Source organism: Balaenoptera physalus, assembly GCF_965194825.1.
Source record: "Balaenoptera physalus genome assembly, chromosome: 1".
Taxonomy (NCBI): domain Eukaryota; kingdom Metazoa; phylum Chordata; class Mammalia; order Artiodactyla; family Balaenopteridae; genus Balaenoptera; species Balaenoptera physalus.
The window spans coordinates 69816639-69829604 of record NC_138882.1 but is presented as its reverse complement, the minus strand read 5'-3'; positions in this window follow the sequence as shown (position 1 = coordinate 69829604).

The following is a 12966-nucleotide window of genomic DNA, read 5'->3' as shown; positions in this document are numbered from 1 at the left end:
ATAATTCCTTATACTAAGCTTTAGGCATGTCCTGTTTTTTCTTTTCCTTTTTTTTTTAAAGAGTGAGTACAACTTCCCTCCTCTTATTGACTTCTTGGAAATTTCTCATGTGTTGAATGTTCTTGCCAATTCCCTACCCCAGGGCATATTTTGAGGGCTTGTGTCATTTACAGCCCTGCAGTCCTTGTGACTATATAAGCAATCATTGGCACTGGGTTTAAAGTGCTGTTGTGGGAAGCAGCCGCAAGGCGGCAGCATTATTGCGTTCTCAAGTCTTGTTACTAGGACAACAGAGTCTTCCTGGAGGTAGTGTTCCGAGCTTTTAAATTAGAGTGCAATGTGCTGGGACAAGCCCCCAGAAGTTTATGTCTCCTTACTTATGTTTGTTTTTTAAATTTAATTTGTCTTTCTTATCGGAGTAAATTTGATTAGAGTGTTTTGATTGTCTGGCTGTACAGAATCTGCTCAATGATTCACACATATGTCTGTTCATCTTCGGATCCTGTTACCATGTATGTGATTACAGAATGTATATTTTGAAGGTATTGGTGAATATATAATTCATATCATTTATATGTTATATGTTTATATACATTTAACTTACATTAGTATATGTATGTTAACCCCATAGTCCTAATTTACCCATCCTCCCACCTTTCATTTTGGCTAACCATTAGTTTATTTGATAAGTCTGTGAGTGTCTTTTTCTGTGGAAATATGTTCATTGGTAGCAATCTTAGGAAAACTTGTATAAATAATATCATAGGATATTTGTAATACCCTTTTGTCTTACTTAACCTTATATGATTATTTCTAGTCTCAACTCTAGTCCTGAAAACGGCATTGTTCATTTTTTTCCCGAGGCTACTCTTCCATTCTGTCCATATACCACTTCTTCTTTGTCCATTCACCTGTTTATGGATCTTTTTTTTGCTTCCATGTCTTTGCTATTTCAGTATTGTTGCAGTGCACATTTGCCTGCCTCTGTCTTTCCGATTCTGGTGGTCTTAGGTTATAGGCCCAAAAGGTGCCCTGCCGCATCATATGGTAGCTCAATTTTTACGTTTTCAAGCAGCTCGATTCAGTTTGCATTAGTGCTGTTACGACTTTATATCCCACCAGCAGCTAGAAGGTACACAGTTCTCTAAAACCCCTTCAGCATTTATAGTTTGTAGACTTTTTGCTGATGGTCATGACTGGTGTGAGCTGAAACCTTTTTGGAGGTTGGATACGCATGTGGCTAATAATTCCTTATGCTGAGCTTTAGGCGTGTCCTTTTTTTCTTTTCCTTTTTTTTTAAAGAGTCAGTACAACTTCCGTACTCTTATTGACTTCTTGAAAATTTCTCATGTGTTGAATTTTCTTGCCAATTCCCTACCCCAGGGCATTTTTTGAGGGCCTGTGTCTTTTACAGCCCTGCAGTCCTTGTGACTATATAAGCAACCATTGGCACTGGGTTTAAAGCTACTGTTGTGAGAAGCAGCCACAAGGCGGCAGCATTATTACGTTCTCAAGTCTTGTTACTAGGACAACACAGTCTTCCTGGAGGTAGTGTTCCGAGCCTGTAAATTAGAGTGCAATGTCCTGGGACAAGCCCCCAGAAGTTTATGTCTCCTAACTCATGTTTGTTTTTTAAATTTAATTTCTATTTCTTATCGGAGTAAATTTGATTAGAGTGTTGTGGTTTTCTGGCTGTACAGAATCTGCTCAATGATTCATACATATGTCTGTTCATCTTCGAACCTGTTAGCATGTATGTGATTACAGAATGTATATTTTAAAGGTATTGGTGATTATATAATTTATATAGTTCATATGTTATATGTTTATATACATTTAACATACATTAGTATATGTATGTTAACCCCATAGTCCTAAATTACCCATCCTCCCACCTTTCATTTTGGCTAGCCATTAGTTTATTTGATAAGTCTGTGAGTGTCTTTTTCTGTGGAAATATGTTCATTGGTAGCAATCTTAGGATAACATGTATAAATGATGTCATAGGATATTTGTCATACCCTTTTGACTTACTTAACCTTATATGATTATTTCTAGGCTCAACTGTAGTCCTGAAAACGGCATTGTTCATTTTTTTCCCGAGGCTACTATTCCATTTGGTACGTATCCCACTTCGTCTTTGTCCATTCATCTGTTTATGGACCTTTTTTTTTGCTTCCATGTCTTGGCTATTTCAATATTGTTGCAATGCACATTTGCCTGCCTCTCTCTTTCCGAATCTGGTGGTCTTAGGTTATAGGCCCAAAAGGTGCCCTGCCGCACCATATGGTAACTCAATTTTTACCTTTTCAAGCAGCTCGATTCAGTTTGCGTTACTGCTGTTACCACTTTACATCCCACCAGCAGCTAGAAGGTACACAGATCTCTAAAACCCCTTCAGCATTTATAGTTTGTAGACATTTTGCTGATGGTAATGACTGGTGTGAGCTGAAACCTTTTTGAATTTGAATTTGTATGTGGCTAATAATTCCTTATACTAAGCTTTAGGCATGTCCTTTTTTTTCTTTTCCTTTTTTTTTTAAAGAGTGAGTACAACTTCCCTCCTCTTATTGACTTCTTGGAAATTTCTCATGTGTTGAATGTTCTTGCCAATTCCCTACCCCAGGGCATATTTTGAGGGCTTGTGTCATTTACAGCCCTGCAGTCCTTGTGACTATATAAGCAATCATTGGCACTGGGTTCAAAGTGCTGTTGTGGGAAGCAGCCACAAGGCGGCAGCATTATTGCGTTCTCAAGTCTTGTTACTAGGAGAACAGAGTCTTCCTGGAGGTAGTGTTCTGAGCTTGTAAATTAGAGTGCAATATGCTGGGACAAGCCCCCAGAAGTTTATGTCTCCTAACTTATGTTTTTTTTTTAAATTTAATTTCTATTTCTTATCGGAGTAAATTTGATTAGAGTGTTTTGATTGTCTGGCTGTACAGAATCTGCTCAATGATTCATACATATGTCTGTTCATCTTCGGATCCTGTTACCATGTATGTGATCACAGAATATATATTTTGAATGTATTGGTGATTATATAATTCATATCGTTTATATGTTATATGTTTATATACATTTAACTTACATTAGTATATGTATGTTAACCCCATAGTCCTAACTTACCCATCCCCCCACCTTTCATTTTGGCTAACCATTAGTTTATTTGATAAGTCTGTGAGTGTCTTTTTCTGTGGAAATATGTTCATTGGTAGCAATCTTAAGAAAACTTGTATAAATGATATCATAGGATATTTGTCATACCCTTTTGACTTACTTAACCTTATATGATTTTTTCTAGGCTCAACTGTAGTCCTGAAAACAGCATTGTTCATTTTTCTCCCGAGGCTACTATTCCATTCTGTCCGTATACCACTTCTTCTTTGTCCATTCATCTGTTTATGGACCTTTTTTTTGCTTCCATATCTTGGCTATTTCAGTATTGTTGCAGTGCATATTTGCCTGCCTCTGTCTTTCCAATTTTGGTGGTCTTAGGTTATAGGCCCAAAAGGTGCCCTGCCGCATCATTTGGTAGCTCAATTTTTACCTTTTCAAGCAGCTCGATTCAGTTTGCGTTAGTGCTGTTTCCACTTTACAACCCACCAGCAGCTAGAAGGTACACAGATCTCTAAAACCCCTTCAGCATTTATAGTTTGTAGACATTTTGCTGATGGTAATGACTGGTGTGAGCTGAAACCTTTTTGAATTTGAATTTGTATGTGGCTAATAATTCCTTATACTAAGCTTTAGGCATGTACTTTTTTTTCTTTTCCTTTTTTTTTTTAAAGAGTGAGTACAACTCCCCTCCTCTTATTGACTTCTTGAAAAATTTCTCATGTGTTGGATTTTCTTGCCTAGTCCCTACCCCAGGGCAATTTTTGAGGGCCTGTGTCATTTACAGCCCTGCAGTCCTTGGGACTATATAAGCAACCATTGTCACTGGGTTTAAAGCTGCTGTTTTGGGAGACAGCCACAAGGCGGCAGCATTATTACGTTCTCAAGTCTTGTTACTAGGACAACAGAGTCTTCCTGGAGGTAGTGTTCCGAGCTTGTAAATTAGAGTGCAATGTGCTGGGACAAGCCCCCAGAAGTTTATGTCTCCTTACTTATGTTTGTTTTTTAAATTTAATTTGTATTTTTTATCGGAGTAAATTTGATTAGAGTGTTTTGATTGTCTGGCTGTACAGAATCTGTTCAATGATTCACACATATGTCTGTTCGTCTTCGGATCCTGTTACCATGTATGTGATTACAGAATGTATATTTTGAAGGTATTGGTGATTATATAATTCATATCATTTATATGTTATATGTTTATATACATTTAACTTACATTAGTATATGTATGTTAACCCCATAGTCCTAATTTACCCATCCCCCCACCTTTCATTTTGGCTAACCATTAGTTTATTTGATAAGTCTGTGAGTGTCTTTTTCTGTGGAAATATGTTCATTGGTAGCAATCTTAGGATAACATGTATAAATGATATCATAGGATATTTGTCATACCCTTTTGACTTACTTAACCTTATATGATTATTTCTAGGCTCAACTCTAGTCCTGAAAACGGCATTGTTCATTTTTTTCCAGAGGCTACTATTCCATTTGGTACGTATACCATTTCGTCTTTGTCCATTCATCTGTTTATGGACCTTTTTTTGCTTCCATGTCTTGGCTATTTCAGTATTGTTGCAGTGCACAATTGCCTGCCTCTGTCTTTCCGATTCTGGTGGTCTTAGGTTATAGGCCCAAAAGGTGCCCTGCTGCATCGTATGGTAACTCAATTTTTACCTTTTCAAGCAGCTCCATTCAGTTTGCATTAGTGGTATTACTTCTTTACATCCCACCAGCAGCTAGAAGGTACACATTCCTCTAAAACCCCTTCAGCATTTATAGTTTGTAGACTTTTTGATGATGGTCATGACTGGTGTTACCTGAAACCTTTTTGAATTTGAATTTGCATGTGGCTAATAATTCCTTATACTGAGCTTTAGGCATGTCATTTTTTTCTTTTCCTTTTGTTTTAAAGAGTGAGTACAACTTCCCTCCTCTTATTGACTTCTTGAAAAGTTTCTCATGTGTTGAATTTTTTTGCCTATTCCCTACCCCAGGGCATTTTTTGAAGGCAGGTGTCATTTAGAGCCCTTCAGTCCTTGTGACTATTAAGCAACCTTTGGCACTGGGTTTAAAGCTGCTGTTGTGGGAAACAGCCACAAGGCGGCAGCATTATTACGTTCTCCACTCTTCTTACTAGGGCAACAGAGTCTTCCTGGAGGTAGTTTTCCAAGGTTGTAAATTAGAGTGGAATGTGCTGGGACAAGCCCCCAGAAGTTTATGTCTCCTAACTTATGTTTGCTTTTTAAATTTAATTTCTATTTCTTATCGGAGTAAATTTGATTAGAGTGTTTTGATTGGCTGTACAGAATCTGCTCAATGATTCATACATATATCTGTTCATCTTCGGAATCTGTTATCATGTATGTGATTACAGAATGTATATTTTAAAGGTTTGGTGATTATATATTTTATATAGTTCATATGTTATATGTTTATATACATTTAACATACATTAGTATATGTATGTTAACCCCATAGTCCTAATTTACCCATCCTCCCACCTTTCATTTTGGCTAACCATTAGTTTATTTGATAAGTCTGTGAGTGTCTTTTTTTGTGGAAATATGTTCATTGGTAGCAATCTTAGGATAACATGTATAAATGATATCATAGGATATTTGTCATACCCTTTTGACTAACTTACCCTTATATGACTATTTCTAGTCTCAACTGTAGTTCTGAAAACGGCATTGTTCATTTTTTTCCCGAGGCTACTCTTCCATTCTGTCCATATACCACTTCTTCTTTGTCCATTCACCTGTTTATGGACCATTTTTTGCTTCCATGTCTTGGGTATTTCAGTATTGTTGCAGTGCACATTTGCCTGCCTCTGTATTTCCGATTTTGGTGGTCTTAGGTTATAGGCCCAAAAGGTGCCCTGCCGCATCATATGGTAACTCAATTTTTACCTTTTCAAGCAGCTCCATTCAGTATGCGTTACTGCTGTTACCACTTTACATCCCACCAGCAGGTAGAATGTACACAATTCTCTAAAACCCCTTCAGCATTTATAGTTTGTAGACTTTTTGCTGATGGTCATGACTGGTGTCACCTGAAACCTTTTTGAATTTGAATTTGCATGTGGCTAATAATTCCTTATACTGAGCTTTAGGCATGTCCTTTTTTTTTCTTTTCCTTTTTTTTTAAAGAGTGAGTACAACTTCCCTCCTCTTATTGACTTCTTGAAAAGTTACTCATGTGTTGAATTTTCTTGCCAATTCCATACCCCAGGGCATTTTTTGAGGGCCTGTGTCTTTTACAGCCCTGCAGTCCTTGTGACTATATAAGCAACCATTGGCACTGGGTTTAAAGCTACTGTTGTGGGAAGCAGGCACAAGGCGGCAGCATTATTACGTTCTCAAGTCTTGTTACTAGGACAACACAGTCTTCCTGGAGGTAGTGTTCCGAGCTTGTAAATTAGAGTGCAATGTGCTGGGACAAGCCCCCAGAAGTTTATGTCTCCTAACTTATGTTTGTTTTTTAAATTTAATTTCTATTTCTTATCGGAGTAAATTTGATTAGAGTGTTGTGGTTTTCTGGCTGTACAGAATCTGCTGAATGATTCATACATATGTCTGTTCATCTTCGAACCTGTTAGCATGTATGTGATTACAGAATGTATATTTTAAAGGTATTGGTGATTATATTATTTATATATTTCATATGTTATATGTTTATATACATTTAACATACATTAGTATATGTATTTTAACCCCATTGTCCTAATTTACCCATCCTCCCACCTTTCATTTTCGCTAGCCATTAGTTTATTTGATAAGTCTGTGAGTGTCTTTTTCTGTGGAAATATGTTCATTGGTAGCAATCTTAGGATAACATGTATAAATGATGTCATAGGATATTTGTCATACCCTTTTGACTTACTTAACCTTATATGATTATTTCTAGGCTCAACTGTAGTCCTGAAAACGGCATTGTTCATTTTTTTCCCGAGGCTACTATTCCATTTGGTACGTATCCCACTTCGTCTTTGTCCATTCATCTGTTTATGGACCTTTTTTTTTGCTTCCATGTCTTTGCTATTTCAGTATTGTTGCAGTGCACATTTGCCTGCCTCTGTCTTTCCGATTCTGGTGGTCTTAGGTTATAGGCCCAAAAGGTGCCCTGCCGCATCATATGGTAGCTCAATTTTTACGTTTTCAAGCAGCTCGATTCAGTTTGCATTAGTGCTGTTACGACTTTATATCCCACCAGCAGCTAGAAGGTACACACTTCTCTAAAACCCCTTCAGCATTTATAGTTTGTAGACTTTTTGCTGATGGTCATGACTGGTGTGAGCTGAAACCTTTTTGGAGGTTGGATATGCATGTGGCTAATAATTCCTTATGCTGAGCTTTAGGCATGTCCTATTTTTTCTTTTCCTTTTTTTTAAAATGAGTGAGTACAACTTCCCTCCTCTTATTGATTTCTTGAAAAGTTTCTTATGTGTTGAATTTTCTTGCCTATTCCCTACCCCAGGGCATTTTTTGAGTGCCTGTGTCATTTACAACCGTGCAGTCCTTGTGACTATATAAGCAACCATTGGCACTGGGTTTAAAGGTGCTGTTTTTGGAGACAGCCACAAGGCGGCAGCATTATTACGTTCTCAAGTCTTGTTACTAGGACAACAGAGTCTTCCTGGAGGTAGTGTTCCGAGCTTTTAAATTAGAGTGCAATGTGCTGGGACAAGCCCCCAGAAGTTTATGTCTCCTTACTTATGTTTGTTTTTTAAATTTAATTTGTATTTTTTATCGGAGTAAATTTGATTAGAGTGTTTTGATTGTCTGGCTGTACAGAATCTGTTCAATGATTCATACATATATCTGTTCATCTTCGGAACCTGTTAGCATGTATGTGATTACAGAATGTATATTTTAAAGGTATTGGTAATTATATTATTTATATAGTTTATATATTATATGTTTATATACATTTAACATACATTAGTATATGTATGTTAACCCCATTGTCCTAATTTACCCATCCTCCCACCTTTCATTTTGGCTAACCATTAGTTTATTTGATAAGTCTGTGAGTGTCTTTTTCTGTGGAAATATGTTCATTGGTAGCAATCTTAGGATAACATGTATTAATGATATCATAGGATATTTGTCATACCCTTTTGACTTACTTAACCTTATATGATTATTTCTAGGCTCCACTCTAGTCCTGAAAACGGCATTGTTCATTTTTTTCCAGAGGCTTCTATTCCATTTGGTACGTGTACCATTTCGTCTTTGTCCATTCATCTGTTTATGGACCTTTTTTTTGCTTCCATGTCTTGGCTATTTCAATATTGTTGCAGTGCACATTTGCCTGCCTCTGTCTTTCCGAATCCAGTTGTCTTAGGTTATAGGCCCAAAATGTGCCCTGCCGCATCATATGGTAGCTCAATGTTTACCTTTTCAAGCAGCTCGATTCAGTTTGCGTTACTGCTGTTACCACTTTACATCCCACCAGCAGCTAGAAGGTACACAGTTCTCTAAAACCCCTTCAGCATTTATAGTTTGTAGACTTTTTGCTGATGGTCATGACTGGTGTGAGCTGAAACCTTTTTGGAGGTTGGATACACATGTGGCTAATAATTCCTTATGCTGAGCTTTAGGCATGTCCTTTTTTTCTTTTCCTTTTTTTTTAAAGGGTGACTACAACTTCCCTCCTCTTATTGACTTCTTGAAAATTTCTCATGTGTTGAATTTTCTTGCCAATTCCATACCCCAGGGCATTTTTTGAGGGCCTGTGTCTTTTACAGCCCTGCAGTCCTTGTGACTATATAAGCAACCATTGGCACTGGGTTTAAAGCTACTGTTGTGGGAAGCAGCCACAAGGCGGCAGCATTATTACGTTCTCAAGTCTTGTTACTAGGACAACACAGTCTTCCTGGAGGTAGTGTTCCGAGCTTGTAAATTAGAGTGCAATGTGCTGGGACAAGCCCCCAGAAGTTTATGTCTCCTAACTTATGTTTGTTTTTTAAATTTAATTTCTATTTCTTATCGGAGTAAATTTGATTAGAGTGTTGTGGTTTTCTGGCTGTACAGAATCTGCTCAATGATTCATACGTATGTCTGTTCATCTTCGAACCTGTTAGCATGTATGTGATTACAGAATGTATATTTTAAAGTTATTGGTGATTATATAATTTATATATTTCATATGTTATATGGTTATATACATTTAACATACATTAGTATATGTATTTTAACCCCATTGTCCTAATTTACCCATCCTCCCACCTTTCATTTTGGCTAGCCATTAGTTTATTTGATAAGTCTGTGAGTGTCTTTTTCTGTGGAAATATGTTCATTGGTAGCAATCTTAGGATAACATGTATAAATGATGTCATAGGATATTTGTCATACCCTTTTGACTTACTTAACCTTATATGATTATTTCTAGGCTCAACTGTAGTCCTGAAAACGGCATTGTTCATTTTTTTCCCGAGGCTACTATTCCATTTGGTACGTATCCCACTTCGTCTTTGTCCATTCATCTGTTTATGGACCTTTTTTTTTGCTTCCATGTCTTTGCTATTTCAGTATTGTTGCAGTGCACATTTGCCTGCCTCTGTCTTTCCGATTCTGGTGGTCTTAGGTTATAGGCCCAAAAGGTGCCCTGCCGCATCATATGGTAGCTCAATTTTTACGTTTTCAAGCAGCTCGATTCAGTTTGCATTAGTGCTGTTACGACTTTATATCCCACCAGCAGCTAGAAGGTACACACTTCTCTAAAACCCCTTCAGCATTTATAGTTTGTAGACTTTTTGCTGATGGTCATGACTGGTGTGAGCTGAAACCTTTTTGGAGGTTGGATACGCATGTGGCTAATAATTCCTTATGCTGAGCTTTAGGCATGTCCTATTTTTTCTTTTCCTTTTTTTTAAAATGAGTGAGTACAACTTCCCTCCTCTTATTGATTTCTTGAAAAGTTTCTTATGTGTTGAATTTTCTTGCCTATTCCCTACCCCAGGGCATTTTTTGAGTGCCTGTGTCATTTACAACCGTGCAGTCCTTGTGACTATATAAGCAACCATTGGCACTGGGTTTAAAGGTGCTGTTTTTGGAGACAGCCACAAGGCGGCAGCATTATTACGTTCTCAAGTCTTGTTACTAGGACAACAGAGTCTTCCTGGAGGTAGTGTTCCGAGCTTTTAAATTAGAGTGCAATGTGCTGGGACAAGCCCCCAGAAGTTTATGTCTCCTTACTTATGTTTGTTTTTTAAATTTAATTTGTATTTTTTATCGGAGTAAATTTGATTAGAGTGTTTTGATTGTCTGGCTGTACAGAATCTGTTCAATGATTCATACATATATCTGTTCATCTTCGGAACCTGTTAGCATGTATGTGATTACAGAATGTATATTTTAAAGGTATTGGTAATTATATTATTTATATAGTTTATATATTATATGTTTATATACATTTAACATACATTAGTATATGTATGTTAACCCCATTGTCCTAATTTACCCATCCTCCCACCTTTCATTTTGGCTAACCATTAGTTTATTTGATAAGTCTGTGAGTGTCTTTTTCTGTGGAAATATGTTCATTGGTAGCAATCTTAGGATAACATGTATTAATGATATCATAGGATATTTGTCATACCCTTTTGACTTACTTAACCTTATATGATTATTTCTAGGCTCCACTCTAGTCCTGAAAACGGCATTGTTCATTTTTTTCCAGAGGCTTCTATTCCATTTGGTACGTGTACCATTTCGTCTTTGTCCATTCATCTGTTTATGGACCTTTTTTTTGCTTCCATGTCTTGGCTATTTCAATATTGTTGCAGTGCACATTTGCCTGCCTCTGTCTTTCCGAATCCAGTTGTCTTAGGTTATAGGCCCAAAATGTGCCCTGCCGCATCATATGGTAGCTCAATGTTTACCTTTTCAAGCAGCTCGATTCAGTTTGCGTTACTGCTGTTACCACTTTACATCCCACCAGCAGCTAGAAGGTACACAGTTCTCTAAAACCCCTTCAGCATTTATAGTTTGTAGACTTTTTGCTGATGGTCATGACTGGTGTGAGCTGAAACCTTTTTGGAGGTTGGATACACATGTGGCTAATAATTCCTTATGCTGAGCTTTAGGCATGTCCTTTTTTTCTTTTCCTTTTTTTTTAAAGGGTGACTACAACTTCCCTCCTCTTATTGACTTCTTGAAAATTTCTCATGTGTTGAATTTTCTTGCCAATTCCATACCCCAGGGCATTTTTTGAGGGCCTGTGTCTTTTACAGCCCTGCAGTCCTTGTGACTATATAAGCAACCATTGGCACTGGGTTTAAAGCTACTGTTGTGGGAAGCAGCCACAAGGCGGCAGCATTATTACGTTCTCAAGTCTTGTTACTAGGACAACACAGTCTTCCTGGAGGTAGTGTTCCGAGCTTGTAAATTAGAGTGCAATGTGCTGGGACAAGCCCCCAGAAGTTTATGTCTCCTAACTTATGTTTGTTTTTTAAATTTAATTTCTATTTCTTATCGGAGTAAATTTGATTAGAGTGTTGTGGTTTTCTGGCTGTACAGAATCTGCTCAATGATTCATACATATGTCTGTTCATCTTCGAACCTGTTAGCATGTATGTGATTACAGAATGTATATTTTAAAGTTATTGGTGATTATATAATTTATATATTTCATATGTTATATGGTTATATACATTTAACATACATTAGTATATGTATTTTAACCCCATTGTCCTAATTTACCCATCCTCCCACCTTTCATTTTGGCTAGCCATTAGTTTATTTGATAAGTCTGTGAGTGTCTTTTTCTGTGGAAATATGTTCATTGGTAGCAATCTTAGGATAACATGTATAAATGATGTCATAGGATATTTGTCATACCCTTTTGACTTACTTAACCTTATATGATTATTTCTAGGCTCAACTGTAGTCCTGAAAACGGCATTGTTCATTTTTTTCCCGAGGCTACTATTCCATTTGGTACGTATCCCACTTCGTCTTTGTCCATTCATCTGTTTATGGACCTTTTTTTTTGCTTCCATGTCTTGGCTATTTCAGTATTGTTGCAGTGCACATTTGCCTGCCTCTGTCTTTCCGATTCCGGTGGTCTTAGGTTATAGGCCCAAAATGTGCCCTGCCGCATCATATGGTAGCTCAATGTTTACCTTTTCAAGCAGCTCGATTCAGTTTGCGTTACTGCTGTTACCACTTTACATCCCACCAGCAGCTAGAAGGTACACAGTTCTCTAAAACCCCTTCAGCATTTATAGTTTGTAGACTTTTTGCTGATGGTCATGACTGGTGTGAGCTGAAACCTTTTTGGAGGTTGGATACGCATGTGGCTAATAATTCCTTATGCTGAGCTTTAGGCATGTCCTTTTTTTCTTTTCCTTTTTTTTAAAGAGTGACTACAACTTCCCTCCTCTTATTGACTTCTTGAAAAGTTTCTCATGTGTTGAATTTTTTTGCCTATTCCCTACCCCAGGGCATTTTTTGAAGGCAGGTGTCATTTAGAGCCCTTCAGTCCTTGTGACTATTAAGCAACCTTTGGCACTGGGTTTAAAGCTGCTGTTGTGGGAAACAGCCACAAGGCGGCAGCATTATTACGTTCTCAACTCTTCTTACTAGGGCAACAGAGTCTTCCTGGAGGTAGTTTTCCAAGGTTGTAAATTAGAGTGGAATGTGCTGGGACAAGCCCCCAGAAGTTTATGTCTCCTAACTTATGTTTGCTTTTTAAATTTAATTTCTATTTCTTATCGGAGTAAATTTGATTAGAGTGTTTTGATTGGCTGTACAGAATCTGCTCAATGATTCATACATATATCTGTTCATCTTCGGAACCTGTTATTATGTATGTGATTACAGAATGTATATTTTAAAGGTTTGG